Consider the following 27,467-nt stretch of genomic DNA (forward strand, 5'->3'; position numbering starts at 1 on the left):
TGGTCTCGAAATATGAATATAAATAAACGGCAAGACGTTATAAACAAGCAATATTTGTCACGGCACAAGCGCATGCCGCAGCGCATTCCTCTGTGCACTCTGCTATGTGCTCCGCGGAGCGCACTTCGGGACACACCCACGGGCGCACCTCTCCTGCTGCAGCCGGTGGCTGCAATTAATCAGCAATCTGCACACCTGACGCTGATGAGACGCCACGCTTTTTAAGTCAGGCCAGAACGTAGCTACCTGTTCCATTTCGGGAGAACATCCGCACCGTAACACAACATAAACACAACAGAACAAATACCCAGAACCCCTTGCAGCACTAACTCTTCCGGGACGCTACAATATACACCCCCCGTTACCCCCAACCCCCCCTGTACCCCGCCCATCTCAACCTCCTCATGCTCTCTCAGGGAGAGCATGTCCCAAATTCCAAGCTGCTGTTTTAAAGCATGTTAAAAAAAATAATACACTTTGTGACTTCAGTAATAAATATGGCAGTGCCATGTTGGCATTTTTTTCCATAACTTGAGTTGATTTATTTTGGAAAACCTTGTTACATTGTTTAATGCATCCAGCGGGGCATCACAACAAAATTAGGCATAATAATGTGTTAATTCCACGACTGTATATATCGGTATCAGTTGATATCGGAATCGGTAATTAAGAGTTGGACAATATCGGAATATCGGGTATCGGCAAAAATGCCATTATCGGACATCTCTACTTACAACACAATGTTAGAATCACGGTAGGGGGCAAAACTGCTCACTCAGCACTAATATATATCTAATAAGTTAATTGAAAATAACAAATAACATGCAGGAGTTAACACAAACAGCATACAGAGTTAAATTAAGCTGCTAAATGATGACCACTCGTAATATTTCATTTGCAATCCAGATATTGCCAACAGCAACTGACCCCAGCTGTTATTTGCATTTGTAGACCACACATTTGGTAACTATAGTAGACTCTGCATTTACTGTATATAAATTAAACATCATCCATTTTTTATGGGATTAAAAGAAAAAAAAAAAACACATTCTCTTCTAGCTTTAGAGTGGGATGAATGAATACAAATCCCAATTTATACGCACTTGTTTTGTCATTATTTGTGATTTTAAAAAATAGTGCAGCAGTAAACCATCTCATCGTCGCTCGCATCTGTAGAATATGACACATAGTGGGCGCAGTGCTCGGTGTGTGTGTGTGTGTGTGTGTGGGGGGGGGGGGGTTAGACAAGAAATACGAGTAGGAGACAATGTCACAATGTCAGCTATTCCCTGCAACAAGGGAGGGGTAAAGACGAGAGGAAGACACACAAAGAGAAGTGTGTTAACCTTCCATCATTCCTCGCTTCCACAGAGCCAAACGCTGAGCATCAAAATCCCTGAAGAGGCGTATCTATCCCCCCATTCTCTTTGTTCATTCTCCACCATGAATATTTTACAAGGGAGAATCCCTATCCCTCTGCGCACATACACACGCTCACTATTTGATCCAAAGCATCCCTGACACGCACAATTAAAGAGTTATTGAAATTAGCATCGACTGGCCACCCTGTTGCTGCACAGTGTCACCCTTTTGCTTTGAGCCTCACACGCTTTGTGCCTTCTTTCAATTATAGGCCAGCCCCTGTGACTCACTCACAAAGAAGCACACACACATGAGCCGCAAGACACCGTTACACAAGTATAATGCACTCGAGAAAGATACAAATAAGGAACAGACAGCATGATTTGCAGTCGGAAATGTGTAAATGTATCTTACGTTGTCCTATTATGCATGCATTTTCTACCGCTTCTCTCTCTCTTGGTATTGTGGGGGGGCTGGAGCCTATCCCAGCTGCACTCGAGCAGGAAGGCGGGGTACACCCCGGACAAGTCTGCACCTCATCGCAGGGCCAACACAGATAGACCGACAACATTCACACACTAAATTAAAAAATGACCAGACGAGCGAATGTTATTTTCTGCTGTGTTCACACATGTGGGGTAACTTTCACATTTGAATCAATACGGTACCAATTCCTGGTACCAGGGAATCGATGCCAGTACTAGATGGTACCAATTTCCAGCACTTTTGTGGGTGTTCATTTAGTTAATGTATTTAATAATAAAATATCAGTTTTATATTCAACATTTAACAGTGAGCTGATAAATATAACTGCTGTCACTTTGTTATATCCTTTTTTCTTACTCTCCTGATTCTCATTTGCAAGTATTATTATAATAGACTTTGAAATTCCAAGCTGATAATGTAATCTCTGCATTTAACCCATCCTCTCTTGAGGAGCAATGGGCAGCCATTGTGTAGCACCCAGTAGTAGTTTTTGTTATTAAGCTGAATCTGGTCTTCTGTTGCCCTCTAAAATGTGTTTATACTGTAGGTATTGTACTTAATTGCCCACCAACTCTTTGGTTGTAACATGCTTCTTAGATTTCATGACCAAACTTGGAGGTGTTGAAATCGCCATGTAAAATTTGTAATGCTATTCAGTAGCATGTCGTTGGCAAATGCAATGTAGATGAGCATCGAGCTGCCGCATTTTGAAAAGTGGAGCTTTACTGTACGTTTTGAGTGTTTTCTATCAGGCATTCCTGCTTTGTTGACATGGAAAGTTGCAACATGATCTAGTGCTCTGAGTGCTTATTTGCCTGCCGAGTTTGCAACCGGATGTGACGTCTCGTCATTGTTTGTTAAATAATAATACTTTCTGTCTGAGTTTTTGTCAACAAACTATTTTCCCCTGACAAAAATAAGACGATAAATAAGACATCCAAATTCACATTGATTAAGACAATAACAAAATTAACTGGCATTTTAGTCAAAAAAACAAGACAAAAATGTTGACAGAAACGAAATCCAATCATATTTATTTTGTCTGGTGGATGGTTTAGACAAGTTGGGAATATATTTAATCACAGCTTTTTAACAGCGCACATATGAAAGAGCTGGTAGTTAGTTAAAAAAGAGACTCTACCAGATACTCTTCCTTGTGAGATAAGTTTTCTGAATGAATTAAAAAAATATATGGATTTAACATTTTCCACATTGTAATATGTGTACATTTAGGGGAAAGTGAAGACGGCACATACATTTTTTAATGCTAAGACGCCATCAGCAGGAGAGTCGTCGTGACATCTACACAACTGTAGGTTAAAGCTAATTATACTGTATTACTTCCTTACTAAAAAAAATATCAGATATTTTTCTCTGCCTCAAGGACCCGTTTATTTAATGGTAAATGTAAAGGAAAGAGCACTTTTAATGTGGTCCAAGGCGCTTATGTCACGCGCGCAGCAAGAAGCGGAAGTGGATGCAGCGTTTCCTATTTATTTATTTGAGGTGGCCATTTATTAACAAATTATGATGAAGGACATGCATCTATTTTACAACACATGTACATTTTGCTTTGCTAAATTGAAAAAGTACCTGAAAGACATTTAAAGCCCAATTTACTAAGATTCAAAGAACAAGCGCGAGACAGCGTGTGCAAAAAAACAACATAGCTTGTACTATTAGTAGGTGTGTTACCTGTGATCTACTAACACTGTGTGCAATTGAAAAGTGGTGCAAATCGCTTTAGTTAAATGAGGATGTTGCCTGCATACAGGGCTTTTACCACTGAGGCACTTGATCATTTGTCTGCACATTCATGCTGTCATGCTTCTACCTGTGTGTGATGTGTTGAACCAGCATCACACATATACAGTGTAATCTGTAACACTTTTCCTTAATCGCAATCTCGACAACAGAAAAATACCCACACTTATACTTAATTCTGTGTGCAAGGCTGTGGCTCACTGACTGGAATGACTTAGATGCAAGAAAATGCACAATGAATATATATTTTTTTCATGTAGGAGATATATTATAGTAATATATTTCCTAAATAAAAAAATAAAAATTCAATTAATTTTGTTCGGCCCCTTACCTGATCGTGCAGCTATAAAATAATACAATGAAATTGCTGAATAGACAATAAGACAATAAGTCTAATATTTGTTATATGTTGAACACACGGAGGGTAGAGGATTCTCTGTCCATTGCCTGTGCAGCGGGAGAACCTCTTTTTTCACAGCAGTGTACATCTGTGTCAGATAGCGCATCCTTCCCACACGTGCTAAATAAAACTCTAGAGTTCGTAAAACGGTGAGTGTTGATAAATCACATTGTGCGTAAAAAATATTTTTTATGTATATCTTCTCCTCCCAGTATTGTGAGTGTTTTGATGATCAGCATATACAGTGTTATGCATATTAATGAGGATGCAAAATGGGTTGCATGCATTGTTCTGCTCACTTAACAGACGCAATCCACTTTGCACATTTTTAGTAGATGGGCTTTGCATGTGCTATCAAATTTGCACATGTTTTAGTACACGCAAACCTTGAGTAAATCAGGTCCTTACTGTATTTGCATTCACCTGTAGAACGAAAAATGACTAACGACATCATTCCTGACCATAAGATCATGCTATTTTTCAACTAATTATTTGCAGGTAGCCTAAATAAAGGGGTTTTAAAATAAACTGTAACTTGAAAATGTCCCTTGTGGATTAATGAAGTTTGTCTAAGTTTAAAGAAGCCTTATATTTTATACTCTACATATTAGTTGACTAAATTTACTGTAATTTTATAAAATGTGATGTCATTTTGTTGACAAAAACTAGACTAAAACCAAATCAATTTAGATGACACAAATTTAAATACATTTTCATCAAAAGACTATGACTAAAAAAAATAAAAACTGTGCAATAAAACTATCAAAATATTGTACCGTTTGATTTTACACATATCGATACCTGGTAGTAACTACATAATTTGGTCAGTGCATATAAAAGTACCAAAGACGGTACGCATCCTTATTCACACTTGTTGTCGGGTTATCTGGACTGGAATAGAAAAAAAATAAAAATTTAAAAGGCTGCACTGTAAAGAACATAAAGCACTTGATTGGACAGCTTCTGTGAGCTTTTACATGACTTAACTTAAATATTTAAAACAAAATGTCCATCTCCTTAGTTGAATATGTTTTTTTTAATATCCTGCTATATTTTTAAATTTAAATTTCACAAAAAGCTTTTAAAATATACTTATAAAGAATGCCACATACACACACAAAGGTGGAGATCGGAGCATATGAAGCAATTCCAACACATTTGTAATTTGTGCATGTTGTGACTTTACCACTGGACCAAGTCTTTGATCTGTGTAGCGTTAAAGTTTGCGCTCAAGTGAACCAAACTGCACTTACGTTTAATTCAGGGGTGTCAAACGTATGGACAGGTTTTATACAGCCCGCGGGATGAGTTTGCTAAGTATAAAAATTAGCTGGAATTTTTGAATGAAAGAAACTGCTGTTCTAAAAGTGTCCACCAGATGTTGCAAGGGCAATTCTTTGTATCTTTGTAGATGATGCTACATATGTAAAACAAATAAACCTGCTGTTAGTGCACCAGTCGAGGAAAATGAGCAAACTACATAAATTACATCCTGTAATTTGATTTTGATATTATTTTTTTTATATTGATGGATTGAAAATTAACATCAATGAGTTGACTGATGAATATTATCACATAATTTATTCAGAAAGTATAAATAACGACAAATAAAGGTAAAAAAATACTAAACGCAACATGTAAGTGTAAAAAACAACAAAAACAACATTATGATTTGTACATTTTCAGAATGTGCTTGTTCTATTTTTAAACAAAGAAAACAATCTGAAGTTGGTGTTTATTTTTAAGTGTTTATCGTGTCGTGATTTTACCAGTCCGGTCCACTTGGGAGTAGATTTTTCTCCATGTGGCCCCCGATCTAAATATAGTTTGACACCCCTGGTTTAATTGCAAGCTGGTTTGGTGCACAACTTGGGTTAGAATGATCTTGTTCACACTTGACCACCACAGCAAATGCACCAGAGTTGATTTTAACCGAACATAAGATAACGCGAACATAACATATATTGTGTGGTGACCAAGGTGACACAGCTGCATCAGCTTGCCACATGAAGTTAGCTCCTGCTGACACTTGTGTCCACTTACAGCATCATTCCTCCAGTGCTCCTAATCCATCCTTCCTTATGTGTTGCCTCTGCAGTCCCTCCTTTTCCCCTCCGTTCCAATCTTTTCTCCCTCCTGTCACAGCTCATTCTCTCCCTCCTACACCAGCTGCGTGAATAACAGGCCCGCTATGCCAAGTGCCATTTGATTAGCCTCTTTCTGGCAGCCACAGTAATTGTCAGGACAAGTCAGCTTTTTCCCCTTCTTGTCCTTCGTCAATGTATCCTTTTTCTCTTCTTTATCTACCACACATTATGGGATCCTCATCACACTCTCCGATTCTGGTTTTGCATTTCACTGCATTTAGATGAATTTATTTCACATTTTATCCATAAAAAGATGGCGGCGCTTCACGGCGGCAGCTTCTTGCAAGCGCTCTTGGAAGTGTAGAACGATTTGGCAAAAATACCCGTCAATTCAGTCAATTTCATGGCTGGCTCACAGCGTGTTCACTCTGTGATCACTTACGACCGACTTACGATTCTGGATGTGGAGAGATCGGGCCATTTTGGGCTGAAAGATGCGTGTACGGTGGACCTACTCGCTAGCTTGGGAATTCTTTGCGAGCTACATCCAGCAGTGGCCTTTGAAGCAGCGGCGTCCACTACCAGCGGAGACCGTCAACGAAAGAGACGTAAGCGGTGTGCTCGGAAGCAGAAGCGGGGATGTCGGGCGGGGCTAACAACAAAGCTAAAGGCGTTGTTGTTAGCGGGGCTAACGCTAAAGGCTAATCCTCAAAGAAGCGCTAATAAGGAGTCTGTTAAGATAGAACTAGCCAGTGCCAGGCTGGATAATCCCTGCACACATAGCAATTCTCTTAGAATAATATACAACTCACATAATGTTTTTTCTGCGTCAGAGGTGGACATGCATTTTACTGAGGTGGCAAACAATCTAAAAATTCCTGTCATATCAATTCCTAGATATGGTCGAAATTATTTAAAGTGCACTACGCATAATAAACGTAACATTATTAATATTGCTACTACGGATACTTTCAACAAAAACTCCTCAAAACAGCACACTACCTATAATATGGGCTTTTTAAACATAAGATCATTGTCTTCCACAACGTTATTAGTTAATGAAGTCATTAGAGACAACAATCTTGATGTCGTTGGTCTAGCCGAGACCTGGCTCAAACCAGACGAATTTTATGCGCTGGGTGAGGCGTCTCCTCCTGGCTATACGGGAACACATATTGCCCGTCCCATTAAAAGGGGTGGGGGTGTTGCACTAATATACAACAAAAACTTTAGCCTTACCTCGGACCTAAATAATAAATATAACTCGTTTGAGGTGCTTACTATGAGGTTTGTCACACCGCTGCCTCTGCACCTGGCTGTCATCTACCGCCCCCCAGGTCCCTATTCGGACTTTATCAATGAATTTTCAGAGTTCGTTGCTGATCTAGTGACGCACGCCGACAATATAATCATAATGGGAGACTTTAACATCCATATGAATACCCCATCGGACCCTCCATGCGTGGCGCTCCAGACTATAATTGATAGCTGTGGTCTTACACAAATAATAAATGAACCCACGCATCGCAACGGTAATACGATAGATCTAGTGCTTGTCAGGGGTGTCACCACCTCCAAAGTTACGATACTCCCGTACACTAAAGTAATGTCCGATCATTACCTTATAAAATTCGAAGTTCTGACTCATTGTCAACAAACTAATAATAATAATAATAACTTCTATAGCAGCCGCAACATTAATGCTGCCACAACGACGACTCTTACTGACTTACTGCCTTCGGTAATGGCACCATTCCCAAATTATGTGGGCTCTATTGATAACCTCACTAACAACTTTAACGACGCCCTGCGCGACACCATTGATAGTGTAGCACCGCTAAAGCTAAAAAGGGCCCCTAAAAGGCGTACCCCATGGTTTACAGAAGAAACTAAACCCCAGAAATTATCATGTAGAAAGCTGGAATGCAAATGGCGTGCGACTAAACTTGAGCTTTTCCATCAAGCATGGTGTGATAGTTTAATAACTTACAAACGCATGCTTACCTCAGCTAAAGCTAAATATTACTCAAATCTCATCCACCTCAACAAAAATGATCCTAAATTTTTGTTTAGTACAGTAGCATCGCGAACCCAACAAGGGACTCCTCCCAGTAGCTCCACCCACTCAGCAGATGACTTTATGAATTTCTTTAATAAGAAAATTGAAGTCATTAGAAAAGAGATTAAAGACAATGCATCTCAGCTACAACTGGGTTCTATTAACACAGATACGACTGTATATACGACGGACACTGCCCTCCAAAATAGTTTCTCTCTCTTTGATGAAATAACATTGGAGGAATTGTTAAAATGTGTAAATGGGACAAAACAAACAACATGTTTACTTGACCCAATTCCTGGGAAACTTATCAAGGAGCTTTTTGTATTATTAGGTCCATCAGTGTTAAATATTATAAACGTATCACTTTCCTCTGGCACTGTTCCCCTAGCATTCAAAAAAGCGGCTATTCATCCTCTACTCAAAAGACCTAACCTCGATCCTGACCTCATGGTAAACTACCGGCCGGTGTCCCACCTTCCGTTTATCTCGAAAATCCTCGAAAAAATTGTCGCACAGCAGCTAAATGAACACTTAGCGTCTAACAATCTCTGTGAACCTTTTCAATCCGGTTTCAGGGCAAATCACTCTACGGAGACAGCCCTCGCAAAAATGACTAATGATCTATTGCTAACGATGGATTCTGATGCGTCATCTATGTTGCTGCTTCTTGATCTTAGCGCCGCTTTCGATACTGTTGATCATAATATTTTATTAGAGCGTATCAAAACGCGTATTGGGATGTCTGACTTAGCCTTGTCTTGGTTTAACTCTTATCTTACTGACAGGATGCAGTGTGTCTCCCATAACAACGTGACCTCGGACTATGTTAAGGTAACGTGCGGAGATCCCCAGGGTTCGGTTCTTGGCCCTGCACTCTTTAGTATTTACATGCTGCCGCTAGGTGACATCATACGCAAATACGGTGTTAGCTTTCACTGTTATGCTGATGACACTCAACTCTACATGCCCCTAAAGCTGACCAACACGCCGGATTGTAGTCAGCTGGAGGCGTGTCTTAATGAAATTAAACAATGGATGTCCGCTAACTTTTTGCAACTCAACGCTAAGAAAACGGAAATGCTGATTATCGGTCCTGCTCAACACCGACATCTATTTAATAATACCACCTTAACATTTGACAACCAAACAATTAAACAAGGCGACTCGGTAAAGAATCTGGGTATTATCTTCGACCCAACTCTCTCGTTTGAGTCACACATTAAGAGTGTTACTAAAACGGCCTTCTTTCATCTCCGTAATATCGCTAAAATCCGTTCCATTTTGTCCACAAGCGATGCTGAGATCATTATCCATGCGTTCGTTACATCTCGTCTCGATTACTGTAACGTTTTATTTTCGGGCCTCCCTATGTCTAGCATTAAAAGATTACAGATGGTACAAAATGCGGCTGCTAGACTTTTGACAAAAACAAGAAAGTTTGATAATATTACGCCTATACTGGCTCACTTGCACTGGCTTCCTGTGCACCTAAGATGCGACTTTAAGGTTTTACTACTTACGTATAAAATACTACACGGTCAAGCTCCTGCCTATCTTGCCGATTGTATTGTACCATATGTCCCGGCAAGAAATCTGCGTTCAAAGAACTCCGGCTTATTAGTGATTCCCAGAGCCCAGAAAAAGTCTGCGGGCTATAGAGTGTTTTCCATTCGGGCTCCAATACTATGGAATGCCCTCCCGGTAAAAGTTAGAGATGCTACCTCAGTAGAAGCATTTAAGTCTCATCTTAAAACTCATTTGTATACTCTAGCCTTTACATAGACTCCCTTTTTAGACCAGTTGATCAGCCGTTTCTTTTCTTTTCTTCTCTGCTCCCAACCCGGGGTGGACCGCTAGCCTGTCCATCGGATGGGGACATCTTTACGCTGCTGACCCGTCTCCGCTCGGGATGGTTCCTGCTGGCCCCACTATGGACTGGACTTTCGCTGATGTGTTGGACTTTCACAATATTATGTCAGACCCACTCGACATCCATTGCTTTCGGTCTCCCCTAGAGGGGGGGGGGGGGGGGGGGGGGGGGGGTTACCCACATATGCGGTCCTCTCCAAGGTCTCTCATAGTCATTCACATTGACGTCCCACTGGGGTGAGTTTTCATTGCCCGTATGTGGGCTTTGTACCGAGGATGTCGTTGTGGCTTGTACAGCCCTTTGAGACACTTGTGATTTAGGGCTATATAAATAAACATTGATTGATTGATTGATTGATTGATGATGATTCCTATCCTCCCACATATTCCAGACTCTCTACAAAAAAAAAAAACACATCAAACGTTTTGATCAAGTGGAACTAGTCAAACAGATAACAATACTGTGGTAGGTATGATAAACAATAATTTACCTATTATTAATTATCTTAAATTGAAGTATACTGTCTTTAACTTGAAGTGGAGTGTCATTCACTACGTTTCCATGCACTTAATTAGTCTGATTTCTCAAATAGTTTTGTTTTCTGTATTTTCATAGCTACATGTGAAGCCCCAACTCTCTCTAATGCAGGGGTGTCAAAGGTACGGCCCGGGGGCCGGATCAGGCCCACGAACAGGTTTTATCCGGCCCGCGGGATGAGTGTGCCAAGTATAAAAATTAACCTGAAATTTTTGAATGAAAGAAACAGCTGTTCTAAATGTGTCCATTGGATGTCAAAAGAGCAAGTATTTGTATATCAGTCGAGGAAAATTAGCAAACTACATGAAAAAACATACTGTAATTTGATTTTGATGTATTTTTTAAATTATTTTTATAGATTGAAAATTAACCCCAATGAGTCCATGTCAGAAAACCAACAAATTTAGCTGAACTGCACCAATTCTGTCAAGAGGAAGGGTCAAAAATTCAACCAGAAGCTTGTGGATGGCTACCAAAAGTGCCTTATTTACTTTTGACCCAGCATATTTGGTCACATTTTCAGTAGACCCATAATAAATTCATAAAAGAACCAAACTTCATGAATGTTTTTTGTGACCAACAAGTATGTGCTCCAATCACTCTATCACAAAAAAATAAGAGTTGTAGAAATGATTGGAAACTCCAGACAGCCATGACATTATGTTCTTTACAAGTGTATGTAAACTTTTGACCACAACTGTAACTGGCTGTTCACCTTTGCACAAGTAAACAAGCTGCAGTACTGTTTGTTTTAGAGTTTATGTCGGACATTTTACATGTAAGCCAACATCATACTTTTGTTTTTTACTGATATCGGACCAATGCCCAATATCAATATTAGATTAGGACACCCCCACTGTACATACATATCAATATTTTTTTTTTTGTGCAGCAGTGCAACAGCAAGCATCAAGCCAATGGTAATCCTTCATGATGATTAATGACTTTCATGCGCAGCACACATCACTTTAAACATGCTTGACTGACATGTGACAGCAGTGGTCCTGACAGGGTGGACATGGGGAGGGGGCAAACGACACAAGGACTGACCGTGGGAGAGACACTCTTCATTTTTAGTCATCCTCCTCTTACTAATGCACCCTGTCGACAAGGTTTTGTGCATATAAAACATCACATTTGCGCTAGCATAAAGTCACCTCTGCCTCCAGGGTTCAGAATTCCAAAGAAATAATATGGTAACCTTTGGGGTTCAACAAACAGAGCATACAAAACTAATGCAGCAACAAAGACAATTCATGGACAAACAATGAATAAAATAAAGCTACTCTTAAATTAGTTTGCTGTGTAGAGTTAAAGCCTCTTGACCCCAAAACGTTAGCCCGTTATATTACCGTATGTTCATGCTGGCATGGATGTCCCCCTGCTGTCCTGTGGGCAATCTCCTTTCAGCACCAACAGTCACATGGCGTGCCTGACCAGCTGCACAAGCCATTATGCACGCTGTAGGCTTATTATTTCAACCAACCTATTTTGCAGTTTAAGCAATGGATGGTACAACAAACAAGATGGTGGATATATGTCCATGTTTTTCGAAGACCTCCATCAAAAAAAAAAATCCCATAAACTACAGCTCAACAACCTCTCCCAATGTGCACAGAGCAATCAAAAGCCAAATGTGACCTCTTTGTTTGTGGGGAAACTCGGAGCTGGTTGTCATTTTACCCCCCCCCCCTCAAAACGAACACCACCATCAATTGTTCTAAGTGGAACAGGCCTCACCTTTTTTTTTTGTTCTCTGTGACATCCAAAATAGAAATCAATGTGTCTGGCGCAGCGTAGAAGCCCAATGTATTAAATGTGGAATCGATAACTAATGTCACAGTCATTTTTTCTCATCCACCAACCAATGGGATACAAGAAAAGTGCCTTGCACCACCAGGGAGAGGCTGGGAACGGAGACTACACGAAGGTGGCATGCTGGGATTTCTTAAGAAATAAACAGTGCATTTATATTCTTTTGCGTTTGGCTCGTTTAGTTAAGAGTGAACAAAACCTGATCTGCACCACGTAAGCGGACCGAGACTGCTGGAGAGATGGGTCTTGGTCCACTTGCAAGTGAACTCTGGTGTGGTTTGGTTCACTTGAGTTTATGATGCAGAAATGTCAAGTATGTAAAAGACAATGGATTGAAAGTGTTGTCTCTTTGCTCTGCTCTCTCCCTCTCCGGGCAAAAATGCCAGTCTTGAAATGTAAAGCTTTTTGTGATATCTAACATTTCTATTCAACCAAGCAGAGAATTCTGTTGATGTATTACATCCCATAATACGTCATAAAAGCTGCCTATTAAAGAGCAACTGCACTTTTTTTTTAAAAAAATGTTGTCTATATTGACAATTTATTTGTAAGACAAGAACAAATATGTTTTTCTAAATAGTAAATACATGCAAGCTTAATTCTGTTTACAATGGAGCCAATGGGAGACGCTGTATTCTGCTTAAAAAAGCGCTTGAAAAAACGCCTCCATTAAGGTTTATACACTATATTGCCAAACGTATTTGGCCACCTGCCATGACTCACATATGAACTTGAAGTGCCATCCCATTCCTAACCCATAGGGTTCAATATGATGTCGGTCCACCTTTTGCAGCTATTACAGCTTGAACTCTTCTGGGAAGGCTGTCCACAAGTTTGTGTAGAGTGTTGATAGGAATGTTCGACCATTCTTCCAAAAGCGCATTGGTGAGGTCACACACTGATGTTGGTCGAGAAGGCCTAGCTCTCAGTCTCCGTTCTAATTCATCCCAAAGGTGTTTTATCGGGTTCAGGTCAGGACTCTGTGCAGGCCAGTCAAGTTCATCCACACCAGACTCTGTCATCCATGTCTTTATGGACCTTGCTTTGTGCACTGGTGCACAGTCATGTTGGAAGAGGAAGGGGCCCGCTCCAAACTGTTCCCACAAGGTTGGGAGCATGGAATTGTCCAAAATGTTTTGGTATCCTGGAGCATTCAAAGTTCCGTTCACTCGAACTAAGGGGCCAAGCCCAACTCCTGAAAAACAACCCCACACCATAATTCCTCCTCTACCAAATTTCACACTTGGCACAATGCAGTCCGAAATGTACCGTTCTCCTGGCAACCTCCAAACCCAGACTCGTCCATCAGATTGCCAGATGGAAAAGCGTGATTCATCACTCCAGAGAAGGCGTCTCCACTGCATCCGGCTTAGATGCAGCTGCTCGGCCATGGAAACCCATTCCATGAAGCTCTCTGCGTTCTGTATGTGGGCTAATTGGAAGGTCACATGAAGTTTGGAACTCTGTAGCAACTGACTGTGCAGAAAATCTTTGCACTATGCGCTTCAGCATCCACTGACCCCTCTCTGTCAGTTTACGTGGCCTACCACTTCATGGCTGAGTTGCTGTTGTTCCCAAACTCTTCCATTTTCTTATAATAAAGCCGACTTTGGAATATTTAGGAGCGAGGAAATTTCACGACTGGATTTGTTGCACAGGTGGCATTCTATGACAGTTCCATGCTGGAAATCACTGAGCTCCTGAGAGCGGCCAATTCAACAGTCTCCATGCCTAAGTGCTTGGTTTTATACACCTGTGGCCGGGCCAAGTGATTAGGACACCTGATTTTCATCATCAGGACGGGTGGCCAAATACTTTTGGCAATATAGTGTACGTTGTAAGTGTACAGGTATATGTACTGTACATATCAATAAGCACACGGTGGCGCAAACATTTCAAAAACGCTCTTTTGTTTGCTTTTTCTTTCGACAACATCGCTGATTACCACTCACTGCAGACTTGATGAGCGCCAACAAACATAGTAAAACATCACTTACAGTACAATGTCTGCTCTCACTAGGATGCCAACTGTTAGGATGTAGATCAATTACCGTTTAGATGAAGAATGACACAATCCTTGCGAATAAAAAAAGGTGGCAGAAACAGGCCTTTTTTTGTGTATTTCTCACCATTTCCGGGTCAAAATGAATGCCAAAGTGGACCAACTCGTCGGATTATGTCCTCATCCGTCTACTTTTAGGGTAACAGGCATTATTTGTTATCTACAACAATATTTCACCAGCTCTCAGGCGAGAAAGCAGCTCACCAGCCAATGTCAACAAAGCAATACAAGCTAGTTAGCACTCTGTAATAAGTTAGCACTCTGTAATAACGGTGCCGCTATAAATAGTTTGTCTGCGTTAGCGGTTATATTAACAATATCAATATTACTTGGTTAATTCAGGTCACAAAATGTAAATTGATTATTGTTGGCAGTTTTTGAATGGTTATTTAGAGGGCTTTATGGGCGGAATAGAAGACCTCCCATTGACTCTATTTTAAGCAGACTTTTATTCACGTTTATTTACAAGCTAGAATCTATTAAAAAAACAAACAAACAAAAAAACAATCTGTCTTCTTGTCTTTCATAATGATCGTGAACAATAGGCAAAATTCCCAAAAAAGTGCCGTTGCCCTTTAAGTCCTTACTTTATGCTTGTGTTTACTGCACAGTCGGTGGTCACGTGACACAAGTAACAATGTGAACGCAAAGCCAACCGCAACAAAGTGCACACCAATTATCTTTTTTGTCCAGACTAGAGTGCTAAACCCCATGTGTAAAAGCAGCCTTTGACATTCCCAATAAATAGTGTTGGTCTTATAGGCCTATATACTTCCACTCTTGGGACATCACCACTAGGAAGTGCATAGCTCACTTATTTAAATCTAAACTACTTTTACCCATGCATTATGATAATCAAGATCCATCATCCAGACGTTCTTCATAAGCAAAGAAAATAGACCATCTCTTATTCATACACATTCTAATATGAATGATGTCGCCAGGTAAATGGCTTTATACTGCGTCAGGCGGCACCATCATTTATAATCCAATATAGTCAGAGTTCATGATTCTTCCCAAGTTGTGGGGAGAAATTGTGTGCTTGAGAAGATTCTCCATCATAATAAAGTGAGCCTGCAGGAGTTGCCATAAACGCATCAGACACTTTGAGGCCCTGGACGTGTGACAAAAGAATAAACCAAATCATCCACACATATAAATTGGTAAAAATGTATGAGGGCAGTGCACATTCACATTCCCTCCAAACTACTACAATCATAAACCTCAACCCTGTAATAATCCTGCACTCCTTAAATATTTATGGGGCAATGCACACTATCTCCCACTTCTCTTTTATTATTTGTCAGCACAGATGATTCAGCCTCCGGAGGGCCGCCGCACACAGATGCACAGATTCAGGGAACGACAGTTGCGCGGCTCATCGTTGCTTATTACATTCCTTGCATCTCTATCATGCAGCCTCAGGTAAACAACATACTCTCTAAAAAAGTGGCAGCTGAGGTGTTTCATGACACGTGAGCAGGTCTGCGAAATGTACACGTATGTACCGGGGGGTGAGGGTCTACACTTTGAAAGGTGTCACATGTTTTGAACGAGACTGGCATTCATTTAAAATAACCAGTTCACGTCTGAGAGCATGGTGCCGGATTCAAACTATTTATCCTCCATGAACCGAATGAAGCCTGTTGGATGAGAGGTGAAACGTCTTCCATGACAAGCTGTTCAGTCCGGTTGCCATCAATTAACTGCCCTAGGAATACAATGACCTGGATGTATGAGAATATCTATAGGGATTTAAAATGACCCATTATAGAAAACATACAGCATTCACACCAAAGGCTGAGTGTGGGTTTACAAATAAGCTTGAACTAATAATGAAACATAAACATAACATGGATCCTAAGGCTATGTAGACACTTGTGGTGCAATACTCTGATTCGGACCGGAAATTTTAAAAATATGCTTGTGGCCTGATCTACAAAAGGTTTGTGTGTATTAAAACACATGCAAACTTGATAGCACACGCAAAGCTGATCTACTAGTCTTGCGCGCAGAAGATTGTTGCTCTACAATCGGAATAAAACTGGACTCACTGGTGACGGTGGCAGAGAAGAGGACTGTGGAAAAACTAGCGAGCATCATGGATGATGCCAGTCACCCTCTGCATAGCGTTATCAGTAGCCAGAGGAGCCTGTTCAGTGCTAGACTGCTTCATCCCAAGTGCAGGACTAATAGACTCAAGAACTCCTTTGTCCCACACGCCATCAGACTGTACAACTCCTCTCTGCCTAGTTTATCTTGTTACATTCTTATTTTTACTGTAATATTTTTATATTTATTATAGTTATATATTATTTATTTTTATATTTTCCATTTATACGCCCATTATTTACTTTTTACTTTTTAAATCCGATCTCAATTCTGTACACTGCTGCTGGAATTTAAATTTTCCTGAGGGAACTCTCCTGAAGGAATCAATGAAGTTCTATCTATCTATATATCTATCTAAAGTGAGCAAAGTAAGGGGTGTAATCAATTTAGAATGTCTGTCTATTGGGAGGAGAATCTAATATAATCATTTAGCACTCGCAAGGTGATCCATCAAAACTAAAACTGCTCTTTTGAGCCTTTATTTAGCATCGAGAACTGCACTTATTTTTGGAATTTTGCCTGTTGTTCACAATGATTATGAAAGACATGACGACGGATGGATTTTTTTTAATGCATTCAAAATATTAAATTAATTCGATCAAAAGTCTGCTTACAATGGAGCTTATGGGAGCCGTTTAAATCTCTCAATAGAGCCCCTAAAAAAGCATCCAAACACCTCTACTGAGGTTTTATAAAGATGATGTAAGTATAAATGTAATGTAGTAACAGGCACTTTTATAATAACATTTAAAATGTACGTATTTTGATAATTTTAAGCAAACGCGGTGCATTAATTTAAAAAATGCATCACAACTTTTGCTTTTTTTTTCTTCATCACTGATTTCTACTTACTGCAGACTTTATGAGAGCCAACAAACATAATAAAACATCACATCTGCTGTCATTAGGATGCCGACTGCTGGGATGTTCATATATTCCCATTTAAGTGAAAAATGTGATGTGATGTCTTGAATATGGAGGGAAATGAGCCTCTTCTATAAGTACAGCTCGTATAGTACACACACAATTCTCATTTTAAATGGGGCGGTCTGCACCATTTTTCACGTTACCAGATCACCTACAACATGCACACTATTAGTACACACAATTTTAAAGTTTGGGCACATTACTTAGCGCGTAGTATTTGGATTTACTGGATCAGGCGCTTGGTGCGCACTTTGGTGTTTGCTGAGCGTTTACACTGGTATTTTTTTCGTAGGACAAAAGACTGCACAGTAACATGTACCGAAAGTAAGGACTTGACTAGGAAACTTTTGTGACATATTGCATGACATAACCCAACTATTTCCAGCCAAAATGCCATCTGCTGGGCTGAGTATGTCGGGGTTTTTTTGCTTTCATAAACACCTTCTAAATATATATATTTATAAAGATTGCTGTTAAAACTCACACAGAGTGAAAGAGCAGAGCAAAGAGAAACAACTTCCTACGCATTTTCTCTTACATACAGTATTTGTCAGCATACTGTCGCTTTAACACTGCACAATGTCCTTGACCTGCTTAGTGTTCATATCAGGCTGTGTTTTTGGTGCGGAACAGAGTTCAGATGATGGCATTCAAACTGTAATAGCACAGCAAAGGCACGGGTTACTTTTAATTTAACCAAACATAACAGGTGAGAATGCACCCTAATTCTTCATTTTTGTCAGAAAAAGGAATATTTCTGACACCTGACTCTACAGGTGGTTAATAATTCCCACAGACAAACTCCAAAATACTGCAGAAAGTTTTTCCAGGAGAATGGAAGGTGTTATACAAGAAAAATAAAGACACACCACTGTCTCCTCTTTACAATTCTTGCATGTGTACCAACTGGAGCTCAACACATGTGTTTTTTCAGAGCCAATTATTAGAAAACTCAGCTGCATGCGTGCTGACAAGGACCAGAGGGCGGGAGCACATAACATCAGGTTTAAAGTCACTGCATTGGCTCCCTGTCCGCTTCAGGGTCGATTTTAAAGTTAGAATATTAGATTTTTAATAATTTAATGGCTTTGCGCCTTCTTGTCGATCCAACATGCTTTTACCGTATCAACCCTTGCGGATTCTGAGGTCCTCTGGCACTGGCCTTTTAGCTTTACCAAATAACAGAAAAAAGACCCACTGTGAAGTGGAATTTAGCCACTATGGCCCCCACTTGTGGAACAGCTTGCAAGAGTGCATCAAAACTGCAGAGAGTGTTGAATTTAAAAAAATATATATTTTCGAAAGACACACTTTGTCACGTTCGGGACGCATGGTGATGCGGGATTTTTGTTCTCCCAAGATGCAAAGGACGACAACCGGACAGGACTTTCAGGTAACGACATGATTTAATTATAAAATAACACAAAACTGGTACCAAAACAGAAAACAAACCGACAGGACGAGGTGCCGAGCGCACCGGAAGCTAAGGCTAACACTTAGCACAGATTGTGACTACTACCAGGAGCTAGGAAACTAGAACAAACCTACGTGGCAGTCGCGGGATGCAAAACAAAGAAGCCAGACCGACTGACTGAGAAGGCAGGCTTTAAATAATAATGTCAATGATGACCAACAGGTGCGTGTCGGGAACCCCAGCGGCAGGTGAACGTAATAAGTTACTATGGTAACCAACTAAGAGGTCCATAAACAGGAACTAGAATGGGACCAAGACTAACAGAAAAAACACAAGTGACCCGAAAACCCAAACAGGATATGATCCGTGCAGCGGATCCTAACACACCTTTTTAATCAGACTTTTTACTGATCATATTAAATTAAAATGTTTTTTATTTTTTATTGTGTTGTTTTCTATCTTAATTATTATTATTACTACTATTGTTTTATCAATGCTATGTTTTTATTAACTTAATAAAAATATGTAATAGTTATACTTTTATATCTTATTTTTACATATATTTTATCATATGTTTTATACCATTTTTTAGATGGCGTTAATTAAAGTTATTCTCCAGTGTGGACGCCTCAAAGGTAGTGGTTTTCCTCAAATCTTCAGTGCCATGTAGAGATGTACGGTATACCGGTAATAGTACAGTAATGCGGTACTAATGAATCATAAACGGTACTATACTGCCTCTAAAAAATACTGGTTATAATAATAGTTAATAATATTGTTACAAGCTCCAGCACTTAAATGTGTTTAAATGCATGACGCATGTTTATTTGAAAAAATAAGTAAATAGAAAGAAACAAAAAAGTGCAGGGAGTTCCTTGGCACTGTTGCATCTTATAAAGGTCAATACCATTTGGATAAATAAAAACCTCCCTGAAGTTTTGTATCCCTGAAATATGTTGTATCCATTAAAAAGGTCAACTGTGACTGAATAAATGATTCAATATTCACAAGTGTAGATATTGACAGACTGTTACCAGGCAGATCAATATTAAACTTTTTTACCAAATGGAAAAAAGTTATTAAAACGATATAAAGTACAAAACATAATATACAGATCTTAAAAGCAATATTTAGGTAGAAACATAGGTTACATGATTAACATCATTATCAAGGCATGATCGTAACAATGCACATTTTGTATTATTATGTACTGCCTAGCGTGATCATGTAAGTGTGAATGTTGTCTGTTGGCCCTGCAATGAGGCGGCGACTTGTCCAGGGTGTACCCCGCCTTCCACCCGAGCGCAGCTAGGATAGGCTCCAGCACCCCCCCACGACTCCGAAAGGGACAAGCAGTAGAACATGGATAGATGGATGAATGCATTATTATGCAGCCTACTAGGGTTCTACAGTATACCGGTACTGTCATTACATTGCTGGTTTTACGAGCAGACGAGCATGTTCGGCAACGCACAATCATGGAGTATCAATCAATCAATCAATCAAAGTTTATTTATATAGCCCTAAATCACAAGTGTCTCAAAGCCACAACGACATCCTCGTACTTACAAGCAGACAGTGTGTGGACAGAAAAGGGAGAACGGACGCATTTTGGCTTAAAAACTAACGATAAAGGTGAAGTTATAACACTGAAACGCCCTCAGGAAGAGGTGCTTTAAGAAATGGCTAGCTAGCTAGCGGCTAATGTCCAGCCATAGTCGGCAGTGTGTTAGCTACTTCTAAATCACTAATCCTCGCCTCCATGGCGACAAATAAAGTACGTTTCTTACAAGTATCATCCTTGCAGGACAAGGAATAGCTAAACATGCTTCACTACACATCGTAGCTCACCGGCGTCACAACGTAAACAAACGCCATGGGTGGATCTACACCCAACATCCACTGTAATGATACCAAGTACAGGAGCGTATCTAGTCGATACTACTCTGATTACATCGATATATGTTCGCATCACAAAATCTGTTTTTGTTTTATTAACATGCATATTATGTTTATAAACTCAGGAAAAACGTCCCTGGACACAGGAGGACTTTGAATATGACCAATGTATGATCCTGTAAGTATTTGGTATCGGATCGATACCCAAATGTGTGGTATCATCCAAAACTAATGTAAAGCATCCAAACAACAAAAGAATAAGTGATTATTACATTTTAACAGAAGTGTAGATAGAACATGTTAAAAGAGAAAGTAAGCAGATATTAACAGTAAATGAACAAGTAGATCAATAATTCATTTTCTACCACTTGTCCTTCATAATTTTGACACAATAAGAGAATGGAAAATGACAATATGTTACTGCATACGTCAGCACCTAAATTAGGAGACTGTGTTTGCTTACTTACTAATAAAAGACAAGTTGTCTCATATGTTCACTATTTTATTTAAGGACAAAATTGCAATAAGAAACATATGTTTAATGTATCGTAACATTTTTTGTTAGAATAATGCCAATAATGCAATTTTTTGTATTGAAAAATATCAAAATACATTTTGGTCCAGGGTCCAAAAAATTGGTATCGGGACAACCATACAGCCTACACACACATACAGTGGTGGTCAAAATGTACAAACACTAGTAAAGAACCTAATGTCATGGCTGTCTTGAGTTTCCAATAATTTCTACAACCCTTATGTTTTTGTGATAGAGTGATTGGAGAACATACTTGTTTGTCACAAAAAACATTCATGAAGTTTTGTTCTTTTATGAATTTATTATGGGTCTACTGAAAATGTGACCAAATCTGCTGGGTCAAAAGTATACATACAGCAATGTTAATATTTGGTTACATGTCCCTTGGCAAGTTTCACTGCGATAAGGTGCTTTTGGTAGCCATCCACAAGCTTCTGGCAAGCGTCTGGTTGAATTTTTGACCACTCTTGACACAATTGGTGCAGTTCAGCTAAATTTGTTGCTTTTCTGACATGGACTTGTTTCTTCAGCGTTGTCCACACGTTTAAGTCAGGACTTTGGGAAAGCCATTCTAAAACCTTAATTCTTGCCTGATTTAGCCATTCCTTTACCACTTTTGGCATGTGTTTGGGGTCATTGTCCTGTTGGAACACCCAACTGTGACCAAAACCTCACTGATGATTTTAGGTTGTCCCGAAGAATTTGGAGGCAATCCTCCTTTTTCATTTTCCCATTTACTCTCTCTGTAAAGCACCAGTTCCATTGGCAGCTAAACAGGCACAGAGCATAATACTACCACCACCATGCTTGACGGTAGGGTGGTGTTCCTGGGATTAAAGGCCTCACCTTTTCTCCTCCAAACATATTACTGGGTATTGTGGCCAAACAGCTCAATTTTTGTTTCATCTGACATCACATGGAGAAAGAAAATACCTTCTGGAGGAAAGTTATGTGGTCAAATGGTCCTTCCCAAAGTCCTGACTTAAACGTATTGACAATGCTGAAGACACAAGTCCATGTCAGAAAAGCAACAAATTTAGCTGAACTGCACCAATTTTGTCAAGAGGAATGGTCAAAGATTCAACCAGAAGCTTGTGGATGGCTACCAAAAGAGCCTTATTGCAGTGAAACTTGCCAAGGGACATGTAACCAAATATTAACATTGCTGTATGTATAATTTTGACCAAGCAGATTTGGTCACATTTTCAGTAGACCCATAATAAATTCATAAAAGAACCAAACTTCATGAATGTTTTTTGAGACCAACAAGTATGTGCTACAATCACTCTATCACAAAAAAATAAGAGTTGTAGAAATTTTTGGAAACTCAAGACAGCCATGATATTATGTTCTTTACAAGTGTATGTAAACTTTTGATCGCGACTGTATATATTGCAGCAGCATATACAAAATCTTCCAGGGATACAAATCTCGCACGACAACTGCTTTGCTGTTCTGCAGCTTCTTGTGTGGCTATTCTTCATCCTAATTGTGCGTCCCTGCAATAAAACTAGACTGAGTTTACTTTTCGTTTTTTTAATCTCTCTCTCAATCACATATACATGCTTCTACTCTTAACTTACCAATTCTATATCGATATGTTCAGCAGTTGGGGGAGGATGCCGGGCAGACCTGGCAGGCCCAAACGCATTGTGAGGGTTTGCTGGGAACGTCTGGCAGAGTCTCCTGTCAGAGAGAGTTTCAATTCCCACCTCCGGAAGAACTTTGAACATGTCACGAGGGAGGTGCTGGACATTGAGTCCGAATGGACCATGTTTCGCACCTCTATTGTCGAGGCGGCTGATTTGAGCTGTGGCCCCAAGGTAGTTGGTGCCTGTCGTGGCGGTAATCCTAGAACCTGTTGGTGGACTCCGGCGGTGAGGGATGCCGTCAAGCTGAAGAAGGAGTCCTATCGGGTTCTTTTGGCTCATAGGACTCCTGAGGCAGCGGACAGGTACCGACAGGCCAAGCGGTGTGCGGCTTCAGCGGTCGCGGAGGCAAAAACTCGGACATGGGAGGAGTTCGGGGAAGCCATGGAAAACGACTTCCGGACGGCTTCGAAGCGATTCTGGACCACCATCCGCCGCCTCAGGAAGGGGAAGCAGTGCACTATCAACACCGTGTATGGTGAGGATGGTGTTCTGCTGACCTCGACTGCGGATGTTGTGGATCGGTGGAGTGAATACTTCGAAGACCTCCTCAATCCCACCAACACGTCTTTCTATGAGGAAGCAGTGCCGGGGGAATCTGTGGTGGGCTCTCCTATTTCTGGGGCTGAGGTTGCTGAGGTTGTTAAAAAGCTCCTCGGTGGCAAGGCGCCAGGGGTGGATGAGATCCGCCCGGAGTTCCTTAAGGCTCTGGATGCTGTGGGGCTGTCTTGGTTGACAAGACTCTGCAGCATCGCGTGGACATCGGGGGCGGTACCTCTGGATTGGCAGACCGGGGTGGTGGTTCCTCTCTTTAAGAAGGGGAACCGGAGGGTGTGTTCTAACTATCGTGGGATCACACTCCTCAGCCTTCCCGGTAAGGTCTATTCAGGTGTGCTGGAGAGGAGGCTACGCCGGATAGTCGAACCTCGGATTCAGGAGGAACAGTGTGGTTTTCGTCCTGGTTGTGGAACTGTGGACCAGCTCTATACTCTCGGCTGGATCCTTGAGGGTGCATGGGAGTTTGCCCAACCAGTCTACATGTGCTTTGTGGACTTGGAGAAGGCATTCGACCATGTCCCTCGGGAAGTCCTGTGGGGAGTACTCAGAGAGTATGGGGTATCGGACTGTCTGATTGTGGCGGTCCACTCCCTGTATGATCAGTGCCAGAGTTTGGTCCGCATTGCCGGCAGTAAGTCGGACACATTTCCAGTGAGGGTTGGACTCCGCCAAGGCTGCCCTTTGTCACCGATTCTGTTCATAACTTTTATGGACAGAATTTCTAGGCGCAGTCAAGGCCTTGAAGGGATCCGGTTTGGTGGCTGCAGGATTAGGTCTCTGCTTTTTGCAGATGATGTGGTCCTGATGGCTTCATCTGGCCAGGATCTTCAGCTCTCACTGGATCGGTTCGCAGCTGAGTGTGAAGCGACTGGGATGAGAATCAGCACCTCCAAGTCCGAATCCATGGTTCTCGCCCGGAAAAGGGTGGAGTGCCATCTCCGGGTTGCGGAGTAGACCCTGCCCCAAGTGGAGGAATTCAAGTACCTCGGAGTCTTGTTCCCGAGTGAGGGAAGTGTGGATCGTGAGATCGACAGGCGGATCGGTGTGGCGTATTCAGTAATGCGTACGCTGTATCGATCCGTTGTGGTGAAGAAGGAGCTGAGCCGTAAGGCAAAGCTCTCAATTTACCGGTCGATCTACGTTCCCATCCTCACCTATGGTCATGAGCTTTGGGTTATGACCAAAAGGACAATATCACGGGTACAAGCGACCGAAATGAGTTTCCTCCGCCGGGTGGCGGGGCTCTTCCTTAGAGATAGGGTGAGAAGCTCTGCCATCTGGGAGGACCTCATGTAAAGCCGCTGCTCCTCCACATCGAGAGGAGCCAGATGAGGTGGTTCGGGCATCTGGTCAGGATGCCACCTGAACGTCTCCCTAGGGAGGTGTTTAGGGCACGTCCGACCGGTAGGAGGCCACGGGGAAGACCCAGGACACGTTGGGAAGACTATGTCTGCCGGCTGGCCTGGGAACGCCTCGGGATCCCCCGGGAGGAGCTGGACGAAGTGGCTGGGAGAGGGAAGTCTGGGTTTCCCTGCTTAGGCTGCTGCCTCCGCGACCCGACCTCGGATAAGCGGAAGAAGATGGATGGATGTTCAGCAGTTTGTTTTGAAGTAATTCACAGACACGTTGTGAGGTACTACCAGTGGCGGGCCGTGTGTTTCCCACCTAGGCATTCAGTGATGTCCGACTTCAATGATTACCTCTCAAAATACCATAATTGATGTCACCACATGACCATTGCTGGAAAAATACTATACAGAAACACATTTATGCCCTACTGGGCATTGTAAAAATCAATAAACCCGTATCAGCAATGAAAACATATCTTATGAGGAACTGTCAAAATTAAAATAGCAAAAAACATTTTAAACGTGAAAAAATTAAGAAATTAAATATCTGAAATCACATTTGATCGACAGCTGAGCTATCTTCCGGAGTTGGCCGACATGTTCTCACAAGATGTAGTTCATCTTTAAATATCCTTCTTGAAAATGCCCTCGCAAATATTTGTGTTGTCTTGTATAATCATAAAAGATGCAGAAGAGGCGTGTTGGCTGAGTTCTTAAAGTTTACTCCATAGCGTGCTCATCAAAAACATCCCGGCCGGCATGTCTACATTCAACATCCTAAACGCGCCTACTGCGCATGGTCTAACCAACCATGCATCACTTTAGCTCTTGTCTCAAAGTAGGTGTACTGTCACGACCTGTCACATCACGCCGTGACTTACTTTGAGTTTTTTGTTGTTTTCCTGTGTGTAGTGTTTTAGTTCTTGTCTTGCGCTCCTATTTTGGTGGCTTTTTCTCTTTTTTTGGTGTTTTCCTGTAGCAGATTCATGTCTTCCTTTGAGCGATATTTCCCGCATCTACTTTGTTTTAGCTATCAAGAATATTTCAGTTGTTTTTATCCTTCTTTGTGGGGACATTGTTGTTTGTCATGTCATGTTCGGATGTACATTGTCTTTGCGCCACAGTAAGTCTTTGCTGTCGTCCAGCATTCTGTTTTTGTTTACTTTGTAGCCAGTTCAGTTTTAGTTTTGTTCTGCATAGGCTTCCCTAAGCTCCAATGCCTTTTCTTAGGGGCACTCACCTTTTGTTTATTTTTTTGTTCAAGCATTAGACACCTTATTTACCTGCACACTGCCTCCCGCTGTTTCCGACATCTACAAAGCAATTAGCTACCGGCTGCCACCTACTGATATGGAAGAGTATTACACGGTTACTCTGCCAAGCTCAGGACAGCACCGACACTCAACAACAACACATAATTTTCAGACTATAATTACTGGTTTGCAAACAATATTTTTAACCCAAATAGGTGAAATTAGATAATCTCCCACGGCACACCAGACTGTATCCCGCGGCACACTAGTGGTTGAAAAACACTGACCTAGCTCATAACATCACTTTATATCCGCCTTAGGCCATCTAAAAGGCCTTACTGACAACAACGTGTGATCTGATTGGCTATTGCAACTGTCTGTCGACTGTATGTCCCCGTTCGTTTACAGTGCACAGACGCCTGCATTGCTGAATCTGAAGGCCTGTGGCAGATTTGGTACAGCATGGCAACGTAAGCCAGCTGAATTCTGATTGGAAAAGAACTCTTTAAATTATAAAACAACAGCGCTGGAAGGAGCATTATATGACATGAAGAGAATATGAATAATTTTAGATATTTAGGGAAAGTAAATAAAAAAATAATTTTATCTTTAATTATGATCATGATTTATGGTTATGTTAGGCCAGCAGAGAAGGCCTTGCTGGTCCTGACGGCACACCACTGAGTACGACGAACTAGCAGAGCTAGTTTTTACGGTATTCTACTCAGAGTAACAATATTAGTAGCTGTGGAATGTACAGCACTAGGATGTTTGCTACAAATTTGTGAGTTTTCTCATTTTACGTAGCTTCGACACGTCCATACACTTTCTCTGCCGTGAGTTTGACAAGCCTGCATGTGACCTTGGCTTCTGATTGGCTCTGCCTTTTACTCGTGTGCGGTTTGCATAACCAATCAGAAGGCGCTGAGGGAGGGACAATACTGGAGAAAGGTGTGACTGCATCTGAGCCAAATTGACCAGTTTTAAATGGATCTGTCGGACTAAAAAAAGGCAAACACTAGTTTGATGATTGTTACATTTGATATATTATATACATGATCAACATTTAAAAAAAAGCCAAAACCAAAAAAATAAAATAAAAAAAAGCAGATGCCGATATATGTCAAAGTGGCTAATATCCGGGCCGATTACAATCCGACGATCCCTAGTATCAACGCGTCTGCCCATGTAGTACCCCCTCCGATGACGGCATGCCTCAAAGTCTGCAGATATGCATTTGGCAATCGTTCGACCAAAACTGTATCTTTTCAAGAGGCCTCCAAGATTAAATGACTTTCAGTATGGGCAGCAGGGAGGAGAGAAATT

General features: G+C 41.1%; 1 protein-coding gene across 13 annotated transcripts in view; it reads right to left on the reverse strand.

Annotated features, from left to right (window-relative positions):
* The window catches only part of LOC133661820 (neurexin-2-like), a 957,097-nt gene that overhangs the window by 524,719 nt on the left and 404,911 nt on the right, over positions 1-27,467 (reverse strand). Inside the window, exon 1 of one of the 13 annotated variants that reach the window (XM_062065343.1) lies at positions 11,921-11,971. The exons of the other annotated variants lie outside the window; for them this stretch is intronic. The gene's annotated coding sequence lies outside the window, so the exon portion shown is untranslated. Of the gene's footprint in view, positions 1-11,920; positions 11,972-27,467 lie in introns of those variants that run through there. 13 annotated transcript variants of the gene reach the window in all.

Source organism: Entelurus aequoreus, linkage group LG12 (genome assembly GCF_033978785.1).
Source record: "Entelurus aequoreus isolate RoL-2023_Sb linkage group LG12, RoL_Eaeq_v1.1, whole genome shotgun sequence".
Taxonomy (NCBI): Eukaryota; Metazoa; Chordata; class Actinopteri; order Syngnathiformes; family Syngnathidae; genus Entelurus; species Entelurus aequoreus.